Genomic DNA, 15,412 nt, shown 5'->3' with positions numbered 1-15,412 from the left:
TAGACAGTTAAAACTGCATCTTAAAGTCACCATAGGTAACAAAATATGAACGAATACATTTCTACTTCCTTCTTTGGGAAGATCCTAGCTAAGGACCCAAAAGCTAAGCTTTAATGAACTTGGATGAGTTAAGCAATGAAAGTCTATGAATATGAAAACTGGGGGTGGGGGGAAGAGGAGCCTCATCCTACACTGGAATCCAAATTCTTCCAAGAATGAATTTAGTCTGGTTCTGAGATAAGAAGTGAGAAGAGTGAGTGTCAGTCTCTTTTTTTGTGTGAAATTTAAAGATTTTATTTAGTTTGAGTTTTACAATTTTTTCCTAATCTTACTCCCTCCCCCCCCCCCCCCACAGAAGGCAATCTGCCAGTTGTGAGTGCCAGTCTCTTGAACCAACCCAAATTGGTCATTGAAAAATCTAGAAAATGTCTATTGGTGCTTCATGCAGTTTGCTACCCTAGTAGATTTGAGGTCTTCACACTTTGCTTTTTTTTAAAAAAAGAAAAATGATGGTATGCCGGAGAAGACTTGTATGCTAGGTTGGATTTTTCTTTGAATATAATTTATATCCACTAGAGAGCAGTGTTAATACTGGTAGTCATGTAGTGTATGAAAATAATAACCTTTATTCTATAGTCAAATATTATATTTGTTAAAAGCAAAATTATATTTATGTTTTTTCTCAATACTATGTTTTAAATTCTCAAACCTCAAAATGACTTCTGAAAGACCATCCCTCACCTCCTTATCATTTTTTCTCTTTCCATGACTATTTCTAAGGTTCTTTTTAGACTAACAAGTTATTTTAAGTCATAAAGTGCTTTTTGGTTCTTTGGGAAAGTTTAAATATATGATTTAAAGTAAAGAAAGGAACGTGGTTTTTGGGTGGAGCAGACAGACCAAATGACTACAAATCATTATTTATTTGTTCTCTTGTTTATGCCACTTGGCTTCACTTGCCACTTGCAGCGGGCTTTTGACAGGTCCTGTGTCCCCGCTGCCCGGCTGCACCTGGGAGGATGCTTCGCGCCCGCATCTCAGGTTGCCAGCTGATGATTGGTGACTTTTCTGGAAGGGAGGGTCCTAAGGAAATGTGACACCCCAGGATGTGGCCCCCAGTCAGTGGACAGCAATTTGCACTCCAGAAAGGGCGAAAAGAACAGAAGCAGACTCTGCACTCGCGCTTCTCCCCGGTGCTTCTCTACGTGCCCGTTTAGGGAAGGGGAGAAAGAAGAAGGTGAGTGATTCTGAAATTTTTAAAAAATACATTTTTTCTTTTAGAAGGAATATCGTGGTCAGCGTGCAAGCGAGCTCGGGGCTGAGACTGCGGAGGCTGTGCGGGAGGGCGCACGTGCGCGGCCGGGCGGGCCGGGCTCCCGCAGCGCCAGGACCCCATTCCGGAGAGGGTTGGGGGGCGCGGGGGGCACGGCAGCCCTGCGGGCAGGCGCCGCGCCGGGGGCAAGGGCACCGCCGAGCCCGGGCCTCCGCCCCGCCCCCTCCCCGTTCTCTGCCCCAGGCAGCCCCGGCCTGGCCGCCCTCCCGGGGCCCGGGGGCGCGGGGCCAAAGGGCCGAGAGGGCGGACCGCGAGCCGGGGCCGCGGGCCGGGCCGGGCCGGGCGGTCAGAGGGAGTGCCGGCGGCGGGGCGACACAGGCGGCCCAACCCAAGTGGGGGAGCCGGCCGGGGGGCGACGGCGGGGCGGGCGCCGGGGAGGGGCGCCGCGGCCAAGGGGCTTCCGCCGGGAGCCCCGCCCTCCTCTCCAGACGCCCCGCCCTCCCTCCTGCTGGACACCCCGCCCCCTCTGGATGCCCCGCCCTCCTGCTGGACGCCCCGCCCCCTCTGGATGCCCCGCCCTCCTGCTGGACGCCCCGCCCTCCCTCCTGCTGGACGCCCCGCCCCCTCTGGATGCCCCGCCCTCCTGCTGGACGCCCCGCCTCCGCTGGACGCCCCTCCTCGCTGGATGCCCCGCCCTCCTCTCCAGACGCCCCGCCCTCCTCTCCAGACGCCCCGCCCTCCTCTCCAGACGCCCCGCCCTCCCTCCTGCTGGACCGACGCCCCGCCCCGCCCCTCCCCCTCCCTGCGGAGGATGCTGTGCTCTTCAGGGGGGCCCGGAAGCTCCCCTCCTTTTCTCGGGGGGGGTGACCTCCAAGACTCGGAAAAACGGACCCGAAGCTTGTAGACGCGGAAGGGGTCCCGGAGGCCTCGAGGGCCGCGTGGCGCGGCCGGCGGCCCAGGCGGCCCCAGCTTGGGGAGCAGCCGGGAGGTGAGAGGCGGCAAAGCAGGCAGGGAGGAGATGGCGGGCGGCGGGACAGCCGGGAGGGCCCCCGACGCCTGCAGGAGGGAGGCTGCTGCGGCCTTCGGGCCGGCCGCCTGGCCTCGGGCGCTCAGGAGGGCCGAGCTGTGGCTACAGAAGCCAAGCCGCACCCTCGCCTGTGGGGCCACGGGCGGGCACCCCCAATGCGGGGGCCGAGCCGCCGGTCCAGAAGCATGGACTTCCGAGCGCCGGGTGCCGCGCTCAAGAGCTTCCATTCCACCCGGGGAACAGAACAGTCCTTACTGGTGGGCGCAACATCGGTGCCCGGCATCGCCATGCTGAGCATCCTCACATCGGCTTAGCGAGCCCTCACTTCCCCGCTCACCCCCGGCTTCACATTTATGACTACTCCCGCATTTCACACAGCACCATTTTAGCATCAGCGCGTCCAACAGTTGCACAGGAATGAACTCCTTTTCCCCCAAACCCTCTACCCTTCCAATCTTCCCCATTACTGTCTCTCCCCAGGCTTTCATTTATGTTATCCTTTGACTCCTTCCAATATACATAGCTAATCTGTTGTCAGTTTTGACTTTGAGGCATAATTTCTCCTGTCTAGTCTCTTTTCTTCTCGACGGCCGCCTCATGCCGGGACCCCTGAAAGCGCCTGCTGATTGGCTGCCTCTTTAAAGTCTATGTACTTGACTGCGTTCAATTCTCCAATTGCTTCTGCACCAATACCCCCTTCAGGATCCCTCGGGATCAAACAGCAAATCTTCTCTTTAAGTTTCAAAGCACTTTTATTGCCTCTTCTGACCCTCTCCTCTCCCCCTGTCATTTTCCAGTGTTCTCGCACTGTAAACTCCTCTGAGCACTCTGTAATCCAAATGACATTGCTAACTTTTCCTTGAACAAGACACTCCTATCTACTCAAGTTTCCACCACGCCTGTAATCCTCTCCTTCCTCATATTCACTTCTTTGCTTCCCTGACTCCCTACAAGTCCCAGTTATGCTTTCTACAAAGCTTTTCCCTATTCTTCTGAATTCTGGTGGACTCGCTCTATTATTATTTACAATTTATCCCATGTACTGTTCATTTGTACATAGCATTTTGCTTGTTCTCTCCCTCTTTAGTCAGTAAGTTCTTGAAAGCAGTCTGTCTTTTACCTTTTTTAGTATCTCCAGTGTCTGGTACATAGAAGACATTTAATAAATAGTTTACCAATTGACTGGATAACTGAGGATAAGACAAAAAAAAAACTGAAGTTGCTTCTAACCACTCCACCACACTCATTCAGTACTATGTGGGTGATGGGAACAGACTGTGTGGGATGAGGCATCAAAGATAATTTAGCCTGCAAATATGGATGACTAGAAAGATTGTTGTGCTTTCCCCCCTTTTAATAATATTTTATTTTGTCTTCCAATTACATGCAAAGACAATTTTGGACATTCATTTTTAAAATAAAATTTTGATTTTCAAATTTTCTCCTTTTCTCCCCACCCTCCTCCCTAAAATGGTAAGCAATTTAATTTAGGTTATATATGTGCAGTCATGTAAAACATATTTCCATCATAGCCATCTAGTGAAAGAAGAAACTGGATTTGGAAAAAAAACCTATGAAAAAATAAGAAAGTGAAAATAGCATACTTGGATCTGCATTCAAACTCCATCAGTTCTTTCTTTTTATTTTCCATCATGAGTCTTTTGGAGTTATCTTGGATCATTGTATCACTGAAAAAAATGAGCAAATCATAGTTGATCATGGCACAGTATTGCTGTTTCTGTGTTCTCTTGTTCTCCTCACTTCACTTTGTATCAGTTTCTGTAAGTCTTCCAGGTTCTTCTGAAATCCTCATGATTTCTTATAGAACAGTAGTACTCCATTACATTTATATACCACAGCTTGTTCAACCATTCCCCAGTTGATGGGCATACCCTCAATTTCCAATTCTTGGCCACCATGAAAGAGCTACTATAAATATTTTTGAACATGGAGATTTTTTTTCATGATCTCTTTGGGATACAGACTTAGTATTGCTGGATCAAAGGGTATTCACCTTTTGATTACTTCTTGGACATAGTTCTAAATGTTCTCCAGAAAGGTTGGATCAGTCCATCAACAGTGTATTAGTGTACCAATTTTCTCACATCTTCATTAATTATAATTTTCTTTTTCTGTAATATTAGTCGATTTGACAAGTGTGAGGTGGTTCTTCAGAGTTATTTTCATTCAAATTTCTCTTACCAACAGTGATTTAGAGCCTTTTTTTCCCAAGTGATTATAGATAGGTTTGGTTCTTCATCTGAAAACTGCCTTTTGACCCCTTTTATCAGTTTGGAAATGACTTGTATTCTTATAGATTTGACTCAGTTCTCTATATATCTGAGAAATGAATCGTTTTTCAGAGATACCTGCTGTGAACATTTTCCCCGTCTTCTTTCCTTCTAATCTTGGTTGCGTTAATTTTTTTGTGGAAAATCTTTTATATTTAATATAATCAAAATTTTTCATTGTACATCCTGTAATACTGCCTGTTTCTTGTTTGGTCATAAGTTCTTCCCTTTTCCATACATTTGACAGGTAAAATATTCCTTGCCTTCCTAATTTGCTTCTGATGATAGATGATTGTGCTTTTGACAAAAACATTGCAAAATGGATATCCCAGAAATATCCTCAAGGAAATAGAAGTGTCCTGTGACCAGTTCCTTTAGATTGGACCTTAGAGTTAAATTTTCAGCATGAGAATTCATACCTTAAAAATCAACAAATGCTACAAATCAGGACTTGATTTATTGTTTTGTTGGTTGTCTAGATTTAAGATGACTAAAGTGTTAATAAAGCAAATTAAACTTACAAGTGTCTCATGGGTACATTTTTTTGGTGAACTGATTGCTTAACAATGACTAATATACCACAGTTTTAAACTCAGCATATTTAAAACTGAAGTTATTATTTTGCCCAAATCTTTCCCTTTTCTGAATTTCTTTATGACAAGAACATGGAAAGAGGCATAACCTTCCAATAATTACCAAAGATTTTCAATTCCCCCCCTTTTAAATTCCATCAAGTTTTTTCTTTTCTTTTCTTTTCTTTTCTTTTTTTTTTTTGCAAGCAATGGGGTTAAGTGACTTGTCCAAGTCACACAGCTGGTGCTCTATCCAATGCACCACCTAGCTGCCCCACCAAGTTTTTTTTTTTTTTTAAATTTGAACATTTATTTTATTTTTCCAATTACATGCAATGGTAGTTTTTCAACATTCATTCATTTGCAAATTTATGAGTTTTACATTTTTCTACCCTCCTTCCTTTCCTCTCCCCTCCCCATGGTAGTAAACAGTCTGGTAAAAGTTGTACATGTACATTTGTGTTTAACATATTTATATATTAGTCATGTTGTGAAAGAGGAATTAGAATTAAAGTGAAATAAAAACAAAACCATGAGAAAGGAGTGTTAAGAAAAGTGAACATAGTATACATTCAGACTTCAAAGTTTTTTTCCTTTGAATGTGGATGTCATTACCCATAGCAGGTCTCTCAGGGTTGCCCTTAATCTCTGAATTACTGAGAGAAGCTGTATCCATTATAATTGAAGACCTTTTTCTTTTCTTTTTGTTTAATATCTTTTCATCTCTGTTTTCTTTATCTTTTTTAACTAACCTATCTGGCCATTTATACTATTTTAACTTCTTGAAGAGCATCCTACTATCCAACTTCCCTTTATCTCAACCTTTCCCTATTTCAAAGAAAATAGTAAGGAAGAATAAGACCAATTCTTTTTTTAAAGAAGGATTTTATTTATTTTGAGTTTTACAATTTTCCCCCATTCTTGCTTCCCTCCCCCCATCCCTTACAGAAGGTATTCTGTTAGTGTTTACATTGGTTCCATGTTATACGTTGATCTCAGTTGAATGTGATGACAGAGAAATATCCTTAAGGCAGAAATATAAAATATGAGATAGCAAAATTACATTATAATATAATGCTTTTCCCCCCAATTCTTTAATTTTAGTTAACATCTATAAGTCAACTACTATGACAATCACTATACTGAGCTGAATGCAGGGAACTATTGGATTTTTGAGATGATTAATCTAAACAATTCACACTAAAAATCTCATTTCATTTCATTAGCTGCCATGGACATAGTTATCACCTCTATGTTGATTATTCTACAACCTACCTATTTTGCCCTAACCTTTCTATTGACCTCCAATCTCACTTCTCCAACTCTCTTTTAGACATCGTGAATTGGATGTTCAGTAGACATCCTAAACTAAATAGTTCCCAAACAGAACTCATCTTTCTCCCTAAACTCTCGTTCCCTCCTTCAAGTCCCTCAGAATTGCAATCTGGAATTGTCTTTGTCTCTTCACTGTTTTACCTCCCCATATCCAAGCTATTGCTGCAGTTTGTGGATCTCACCTTTGCAACATCTCTCAAATACTTTTCCTTTGCTGATACTGCCACCACCCTTTTGCAGGCTCTCATAACCTCATGCCTGTTTTGCAACAGCCTGTTGGTGGCTATTTCTGTCTTGAATCTCTTTCCAGTCCCATTCAACCACCAAAGTGGATGTCTCTTTTTGTGTCTCCAGTAAAATAACTTGAAGGTTTGACTTTATTACTTCCTACACACTAAGCACCAATGGTTCCTTGTCATCTCCAGGATCAATGACAAAATTCTCAGTTATGCATTCAAAGTCCTTTATAACCTAGCCCCTTTCATCTTCCCAGTCTTCCTTCTTTTTCAACATGTACTTTTCAGTCCAGTGACACTAGCCTCCTGACTTTTCCATCAACAAGAAATTCCATCTCTCAACTTTGGACATTTTCTCCTGCTGTCTCCTATATGCTTTCAATGTTTTCATTCCTCAGTCACCTCCCTTGAATTCCTCTTAAGTCTCATCTAAAGCTCTGTCTTCTTCAGGAAGCCTTCCCTAACTCCTCTTAATTCTTGGGTCTTCCCTCTTTTAATTATTTCCCCTTTGTTACACACAAACACTTTGTATAGATTTCTTTGCATGTTTTATCTCTCATTAGATTTCAAGCTCCTTACAAGTACTGTCTTTTGCTTTTTTTTTTTTTTGGTATCCCCCCAGAACTTAGCATAGTGACTTAATAAATGTATATTGATTGATTTTTCTACAAATTAAAACCTTCATCCATTGATATATTTTTTGTTTATACTCTCAAAATTTTGGACCCTGGTTTGTTTATGTGATTTTGTCCTTTTAAAACCAAATGAAAATTCTCTTTAGTCCACCATAATTTTACTTTGCACCTTTTCCTGCTTGTGTTATTCTGTCATTTGTTTTGCAACATTCATTCTCTTTATACCACATATGCTTCAGGTCAGGGACTTTGCTGTTTGAGTTGGCACAATTTAAAATCACTAGGTACATTTTGCTATACTACCAAAATTGTAAAGAAGAAAAGTAGTTCATCTAGAGGCAAATTTTATGGAGAACTTGATCGCAGTATTGAGAATTCAGCTCATTTTTTCAATAACAGTACCTCTTAAATGATTCTGTTTCCTGATGAGGTAGCCTTATACAAATGAAGAAGGAAAATAATTATCACCAGTTGCAGGTATGGGTCAGTTAGAGCAGCATGAACAGTAGTCTTAATGCCACAGAAAGGACTTTAAGGTTTTTCTCTCTACTGGAAAAAGTTCCTTGGTTGTTTTGTTTTAAGAGTTTAGAGAGGAAGAGTAAATAACTTGTGGGGATTGGGGAAACAGAAGGAATATTATAAATGGAAATGAAAAGATTCAAAAAATTTCAGTAGGGGGAGGGGGAAGGAAAAGAGGAACCAATAGAAGGAAGAAGGGGCAAAGGGAAAGGGAAAAGAAAGGGGAGGGGGGTTGGATACAAAGGGGCAAACACACTGAAGGTGGTGATATTCAAAAACAAAATACTGGGGAATATGAATAAAGTTAAAAAAGGGGGGAAATATAAAAGGAGGATAACATGGAGGGCAATAAAGAGTTAGTAATTATAACTCTGAACTCTCTTAAAACGTAAGCGAATAGCAGACTGGATTAAAAACCTGAATCCTACAAGAAACTCATTTGAAGCAGAGAGACACATACAGAGTAAGGGTAAAAGGTTGGAGCAAAATATATTTTGCTTCAGCTGAAGTGAAAAAAGCAGGGTAGCAATCCTTATTCCAGACAAGGCATATGCAAAAATAGATCTCATTAAAAGAGAAAAGGAAGGAAACTATATCCTCTTAAAAGGTACCACAGACAATGAAGCAATTGCAATACTAAATATGTATGCACCAAGCTGTATAGCATCCAGATTCTTAGAAGAGAAGTTGAATACAAAGGCAGCAAAACTCTACTGGTGGGGGACCTCAACCTCCCGCTCTCAGATTTAGGTAAATCTAAACATAAAATAAACAGAAAAGGAAGTTAAGGAGGTAAATAGAATGCTAGAAAACCTAGACATGATAGACCTTTGGAGAAAGTTGAATGGGGTTAGAAAGGAATATACTTTTTTTCTGAAGTACATGGCACTTACACAAAAATTGGCCATGTATAAAAACCTAATAATCAAATGCAAAAAGGCAGAAATCGTGAATATATCCTTCTCAGATCATAATGCAATAAAAATCACATGAAATAAAGGGCTAGGAAGAGATAGACCTAAAACTAATGGGAAATTAAAAAACCTCATTTTAAAGAATGAGTGGCTCAAACAAATTATGGAAAGAATTAATGATTTCATCCTAGATAATGACAATAACGGGATAGCATTCCAAAACTTATGGGATACAGCCAAGACAGTTGTCAGGGGATATATTATATCTTTAAATGCTTACATGAATAAATTAGAGAAAGAGGAAATCAGTGAACTAAACATGCAACTAAAAAATTTAGAGAAAGAACAAATTACCCCCCCAATTAAATATTGTTAGAAATTCTAAAAATTAAAGGAGAAATTAATAAAATGGAAAGCAAGAAAACTATTGAACTAAAAACCAAGAGCTGATTTTATGAAAAAACCAATAAAATTGATAAACCTCTGGTTAATTTGATTAAAAAAAGGAAAATAGAAACCAAATTGCCAGTATCATAAATGAAAAAGGTGAATTCACCACCAATGAAGAGGAAATTAAAGTAACAATTCAGAATTATTTTTCCCAATTGTATGCCAAAAAATTTGATACTCTAAGTGAAATGGATGAATATTTGCAAAAAATATAAGTTGCCCAGGTTAAATGAAGAGGAAATTAAATACCTAAATAACCCTATCTCAGAAAAAGAAATTCAACAAGTCATTATTGAACTCCCTAAGAAAAAATCTCCAAGGTCAGACAGATTCACCAGTGAATTCTATGAAGCATTTAAGGAACAATTGGTTCCAATTCTAGATAAACTCATTGGCAAAATAGGTGAGGATGGAACTCTTCCTAACTCTTTCTGTGTCACCAATATGGTGTTAATACCTAAACCAGGAAGAGTCAAAACAGAGAAAGAAAATTATAGACCTATCTCCCTGATGAATACAGATGCAAAAATCTTAGATAAAATCTTAGCAAAGCAATTCAGCAAGTTATCATTAGGATAATACACAATGACCAAGTGGAATTTATCTCAGGAATGCAGGGTTGGTTCAATATTAGGAAAACTGTTAGTTTAATTAACTATATTGGTAACAAGTCTATTAGAAATCATATGATTATATCAATAGATGCTGAAAAAGCCTTTGACAAAATATAGTACCCATTCCTACTAAAAACACTGGAGAGTGTAGGAATATATGAATTGTTCCTTAGAACAATCTATCTGAAACCATCAACAAGCATTATATCCCCATTGAGATATCTATATCTATATCTATATATATCTATATCTCTTTATCTCTATCTATCTCTATCTCTATCTCTATCTCTATCTCTATCTCTATCTCTATCTAGGGATAAGCTAGAGGCATTCCCAATAAGATCAGGGGTGAAACAAGGATGCCCACTATCAACACTGCTATTCAACACTGTGTTAGAAATATTAGCTTCAGCAATAAGAAAAGAAAAAGAAACTGAAGGAATTAGAATTGGAAAGGAAGAATCAAAACTCTCACTCTTTGCAGATGACCTGATGAGAATAGAATCCTAAAATATCATCTAAAAACCTACTAGAAACGATTAGCAACTTTAGCAAAGTTGCAGGATATAAAACAAATCCCCATAAATCCTCAGCATTTCTATATATTACTAGCAAGATATGTAAAGCAAGAGCTAGAAAGAGAAATCCCATTCAAAGTAACTTCAAACAATATAAAATACTTGGGAGTCTATCTTGCCAAGGCAAACTCAGAAACTCTATGAAAACAACTACAAAACACTTCTCACACAAATAAAATAACTGGACAAATATTAACTGCTCATGAGTAGGCTGAGTTAATATAATAAAAATAATAATGCCTTACCAATCAAATTCCAAAAAATTACTTTAATGAGTTAGGAAAAATTGTAGGGAAATTCTTAGAGAAATAAAAAGTCTAGTCTTTCCAGGGATTTAATGAAAAAAAGTGCAAAAGAAAGTGGTTTAGCCCTAAACAATCCAGCTCTCTTCGATAAAAGCTGCTGGGGAAAATTGGAAATTAGTGTGGTAGAAACTTGGATTAAACCAACATCTCACACCCTATACCAAGATAAAATCAAAATGGGCACAGGATTTAGACATAAAAGACAACATTATAAGCAAACTAGGAGATCAAGGAATAGTTTACCTGTCAGATCTATGGAAAGGGAAGTAGTTTATAACCAAGGAAGAGATGGAGAACATCATTAAAAACAAACTAAATAATTTTGATTACAGTAAATCAAAAAGCTTTTGCACAGACAAAACCACTGTAACCAAGATCAAAAGAAATGTAGTAAATTGGGAAACAATTTTTACAACTAGTATTTCTGACAAAGAGTTCATTTCTAAAATATATAGAGAGCTGAGTCAAATTTACAAAAAAAAGCCATTTCTCAATTGACAAATGGTCAAAGAATATACAGAGGTAATTTACAGATGAGGAAATCAGAGCTATCCATAGTCACGAAAAAATTACTCTAAATTATTACTGATTAGAGAAATGCAAATTAAAGCATCTCTGAGGTACCACCTCACACCTCTCAGACTGACCAATATGACCAGAAAGGACAATGATCAATGTTGGAAGGGATGTGGGAAATCTGGGACACTAATACATTGTTGGTGGAGTTGTGAACTCATCCAACCTTTCTGGAGAGTAATTTAGAATTATGCCCAATAGGCAATAAAAATGTGCATTCCCTTTGTTCCAGCAATACTACTACTGGTTCTGTACTCTGAAGAGATCATGAAAAAGAGTAAAAACATTACTTGTACAAAAATATTCATAGCAGCCCCATTTGTGGTGGCAAAGAATTGGAAATTGAGTGAATGTCCATCAATTGGGTAATGGCTGAACAAATTGTGGTATATCTATGTTATGGAACACTGTTGTTCTATTAGAAACCAGGAAAAATGTAATTCAGGGAAGCCTGGAAGGATTTGCATGAACTGATGTTGGGTGAGATGAGCAGAACCAGAATAACACTGTACATCCTAACAGCAATATGGGGGTGATGATCAAACTTGATGGACTTGCTCATTTCATCAGTGCAACAAACAGGGACAATTTTGGGCTATCTGCAGTGGAGAATACCATTTGTATTCAAAGAAAGAATTGTGGAGTTTAAACAAAGACTAAAGACCTTCAATTCGCAAAAAAAAAAGTAACTGATTTGTAATTTTGCTATCTCTTATATTTTATTTTTTTCCTTAAGGATATGATTTCTTCCTCAAGACATTCAATTTTGGGGGTGGTTAGGTGGCAAAGTGGACAGAGCACTGGCCCTGGAATCAGGAGTACCTGAGTTCAAATCCGGCCTCAGACTCTTAATAATTACCTAAGTGTGTAACCTTGGGCTAGCACTTAACCTGCCTTGCAAAAACCTTAAAAAAAAAAAAAAGAATTCTAAAAACAAATTATTAGGGGCGGCTAGGTGGCGCAGTGGATAAAGCACTGGCCCTGGAGTCAGGAGTACCTGGGTTCAAATCTGGTCTCAGACACTTAATAATTACCTAGCTGTGTGGCCTTGGGCAAGCCACTTAACCCCATTGCCTTGCAAAAACCTAAAAAAAAAAAGACATTCAGTTTTGATCAATGTATAGCATAGAAACAATGTAAAGACTATCAGATTGCCTTCTGTGGGGGGGTGGGGGGAGGGAAGCAGGATTGGGAAAAAAATTGTAAAATTCAAAAACAATAAAACTTGATCTTTTCAAAAAAAATTTCAACAATAGATATGATTGTGGACTTTGTGCAACATTCCAATTGTATAGCTATTTTAAGCTTTCATTAAGCTTCCTTCTATGAGCACTTCACCTAAATTTTCTCTTAGATTAAATAAAAAGAATCAACCTCCCCATCAACACTTTAATCCCTTCAGAATGGGGAAAGAGGATGCTGGCCAAAGGCATTGCCATTTCTAGAGGAAAAGGAAGGCAAAATTCTTAACTACCATAGGGCTCTTTTTTGTTCTAAGTTTGATTATTATCCTTAATTCATTTTCAGGGTTTTTTTTTTTTTTAATCTTTTGATTTTGTCCTTTTAGTCAAACTAAATAGAGGTGTTTTTTAATTCGTTTATTTGAATGTGTTTTCACAAAGGGCATAATTCAAACTATTGAAATAGAGATGAACTTTGAAGTAGAAAGGTATGGTTCAATTTATTCCTCTAGCCCCCATGACAGTTTAAGATTATAAACTGCAGACAACAGGGCTCTCCATCTTGATGAAATCTCAGGTATAGAATTTCCATTTACAAATCACTGTCCTTCCTCCTTCAGGACAGAGATCTTCTGACTACTTCCAAGGAACTTTATGTATATATTAAAAGTCAGTCTTTGACCACTAAGATTTTTCCTGCCAGGCTTTAAATTTAAGAATGATGCTTGAGATTAGGGTTAGTGAGGGACAGGGTAGGAGTGATAACTTTCTCTTCACCAGGCAACAAACTCCATGAATCTAGGGATCCTAGGCAGCAATAAAACTGAGATAGAACTTCTTCCTCTTTGCATCTTTTTTTTTCCTTTAGTACAGAACCATGCAAGCTCTCAAAGAGAAGCTAGCTTCTTCCCTCTTTCCTGGCCACCTAAGGAGTAGGGTTATCACCGACTGAAATAATCGTGCCAAGTATTGCAGATATCAGAGAGGATACTGCCCCAATGTAGGGCATTTCCCTTCTCTTGACATTTTCCCCCTCTACATTTACCTGGAAATCTCCTGTATCTGTGCTCTCCTACTCCTCTATGTACAAGTTTCTCCAATGGCCTCCATTTCCCCCTCCTTAAAGGATAAGTATAGAGCGCTAGCCCTGTAATCAGGAGGTGCTGAATTCAAATCTGACCTCAGATACTTGACCTTACTAGTGGTGTAATCCTGGGCAAGTCACTTAACCCTAGTTGCCTCGCACACATGAAAAAACCCTTAATCTTTCCATCCTTGTTGTTATCCTATATCTCTCTTGCCCTTTGTATCTAAAGTCTTTGAGAAAGGTGTTTCCACATTTTCTACTCTCAGGCTTTTCTTAACCCATGAACATAAACTTGTGATCTCATCATTCCATCAAAATTGCTTTCTCCAATATTATCAATGTTACTTAATTGACATTCTATTCTCAGTTCTCAATTTCTCTGTTGTCTTTGCCACCACAAACAGGGCTGCTATGCATATTTTTGTACAAGTGATGTTTTACTCTTTTTTCATGATCTCCTCAGAGTATAGACCCAGTAGTAGTATTACTGGAACAAACTGTATGCACATTTCTATTGCCCATTGGGCATAATTACAAATTACTGTCCAGAAAGGTTGGATGAGTTCACAGTTCCACCAACATATTAGTATCCCAGATTTCCTGCATCCCTTCCAACATTGATCATTGTCCTTTCTGGTCATATTGGCCAGTCTGAGAGGTGTGAGGTTGTACCTCAGAGATGCTTTAATTTGCATTTCTCTAATTTCTCATCATACTTTGATATGCTTCTATATAGGTTTTCCTTGCGGGGGTCCAGCCTCTGTGGGGTCCTTGGAACCTGACAGGAGGGATAGAGTCAGTGAGTTGAGTTAACACAGGTTAAAGGCAGGAGCAGGTTGACTGACTGTCAGCTGCTTGGATTTATTTTTATAGTCTCAGAATCATGTATGCATCAAGCAAGCAAGTCAAAATTATTTCCTTGGTTACAAAAGTGTATAATTTTCATTATCAATCATATAATTCATGTGGTTACAAGTTTAATTATCAATCATGTAGTTAATTTTCTTGTCCCTGCTCAGACTGTGATGACCTCAACCTGTCTGTTGCGTAGTTTGTTGCTGCATAGTAAAGTTATTAATTAAGCAGAACTTTCCTGATAATAATCTTTGATATGATTTGTTTAATGGAATGCTTTTATGTTTTTGTGCCATGTATGTAATGTTTTTCGATATGCTCCCTTGACAACCTATAGTGAGGGCAGTTATGTTTGTCCACCTGTCTGTTGACTCCTTCAATAACCAATTTTCCTTTCAGCCCTTGTTGGTAGACGTCACAGTTTCCATGACTTTTTATTCTTTCTCAATAAACTAAGGCTGTTAGAGTTCACATGTTGGTCACCTATACTAACTATTCTTTCACCATCTTTATCATATATTCCTGTGTATGATAAGGGGGGAAAATTCCCTGGAATTCTATCTGACCCATCTTGTATCTGTTTTCCCTGTATATATTATGACATCTCCTTGGAATTCCCAGTGTTGGGTTTTCCAGAGATTTCATAGTGTTGAAGACTTTTGTATGACTCAGGGAGAGGCAGTCCTGTTAAATTTGGACAGAGTTTACAATGTTTTATTCAGGAAATTTCTCTGGAATCCTTCCTTTATAGTCATTCCACTATTAGAATGAGTAAGTATTGCAATCAATAATAGACCCATAAATATTGGTATGCATGGAATCCATATATATATATATATATATATATATATATATATATATATATATATACATATATATATATGTATATTGAAGAAGGAAATGTTGTTCCATCAGGCAGTGTGACTGCCTTGAGTCTTCTTGCCGTGACTGTGTCAAGCAGCTT

At 39.3% G+C, this 15,412-nt stretch overlaps 1 protein-coding gene across 1 annotated transcript in view; it reads left to right on the top strand.

The window, feature by feature from the left end:
• The first annotated feature begins 1,165 nt into the window (after positions 1 to 1,165).
• The window catches only part of SLC38A4 (solute carrier family 38 member 4), a 120,462-nt gene continuing 106,215 nt past the window's right edge, over positions 1,166 to 15,412 (top strand). Inside the window, exon 1 of the mRNA XM_074194891.1 lies at positions 1,166 to 1,237. The gene's annotated coding sequence lies outside the window, so the exon portion shown is untranslated. The remainder of the gene's footprint in view (positions 1,238 to 15,412) is intronic.

Source organism: Macrotis lagotis, chromosome 7 (genome assembly GCF_037893015.1).
Source record: "Macrotis lagotis isolate mMagLag1 chromosome 7, bilby.v1.9.chrom.fasta, whole genome shotgun sequence".
Taxonomy (NCBI): domain Eukaryota; kingdom Metazoa; phylum Chordata; class Mammalia; order Peramelemorphia; family Peramelidae; genus Macrotis; species Macrotis lagotis.
Note: the sequence above shows the minus strand (reverse complement) of the source record. Positions and strands in the feature narration are given on the sequence as shown.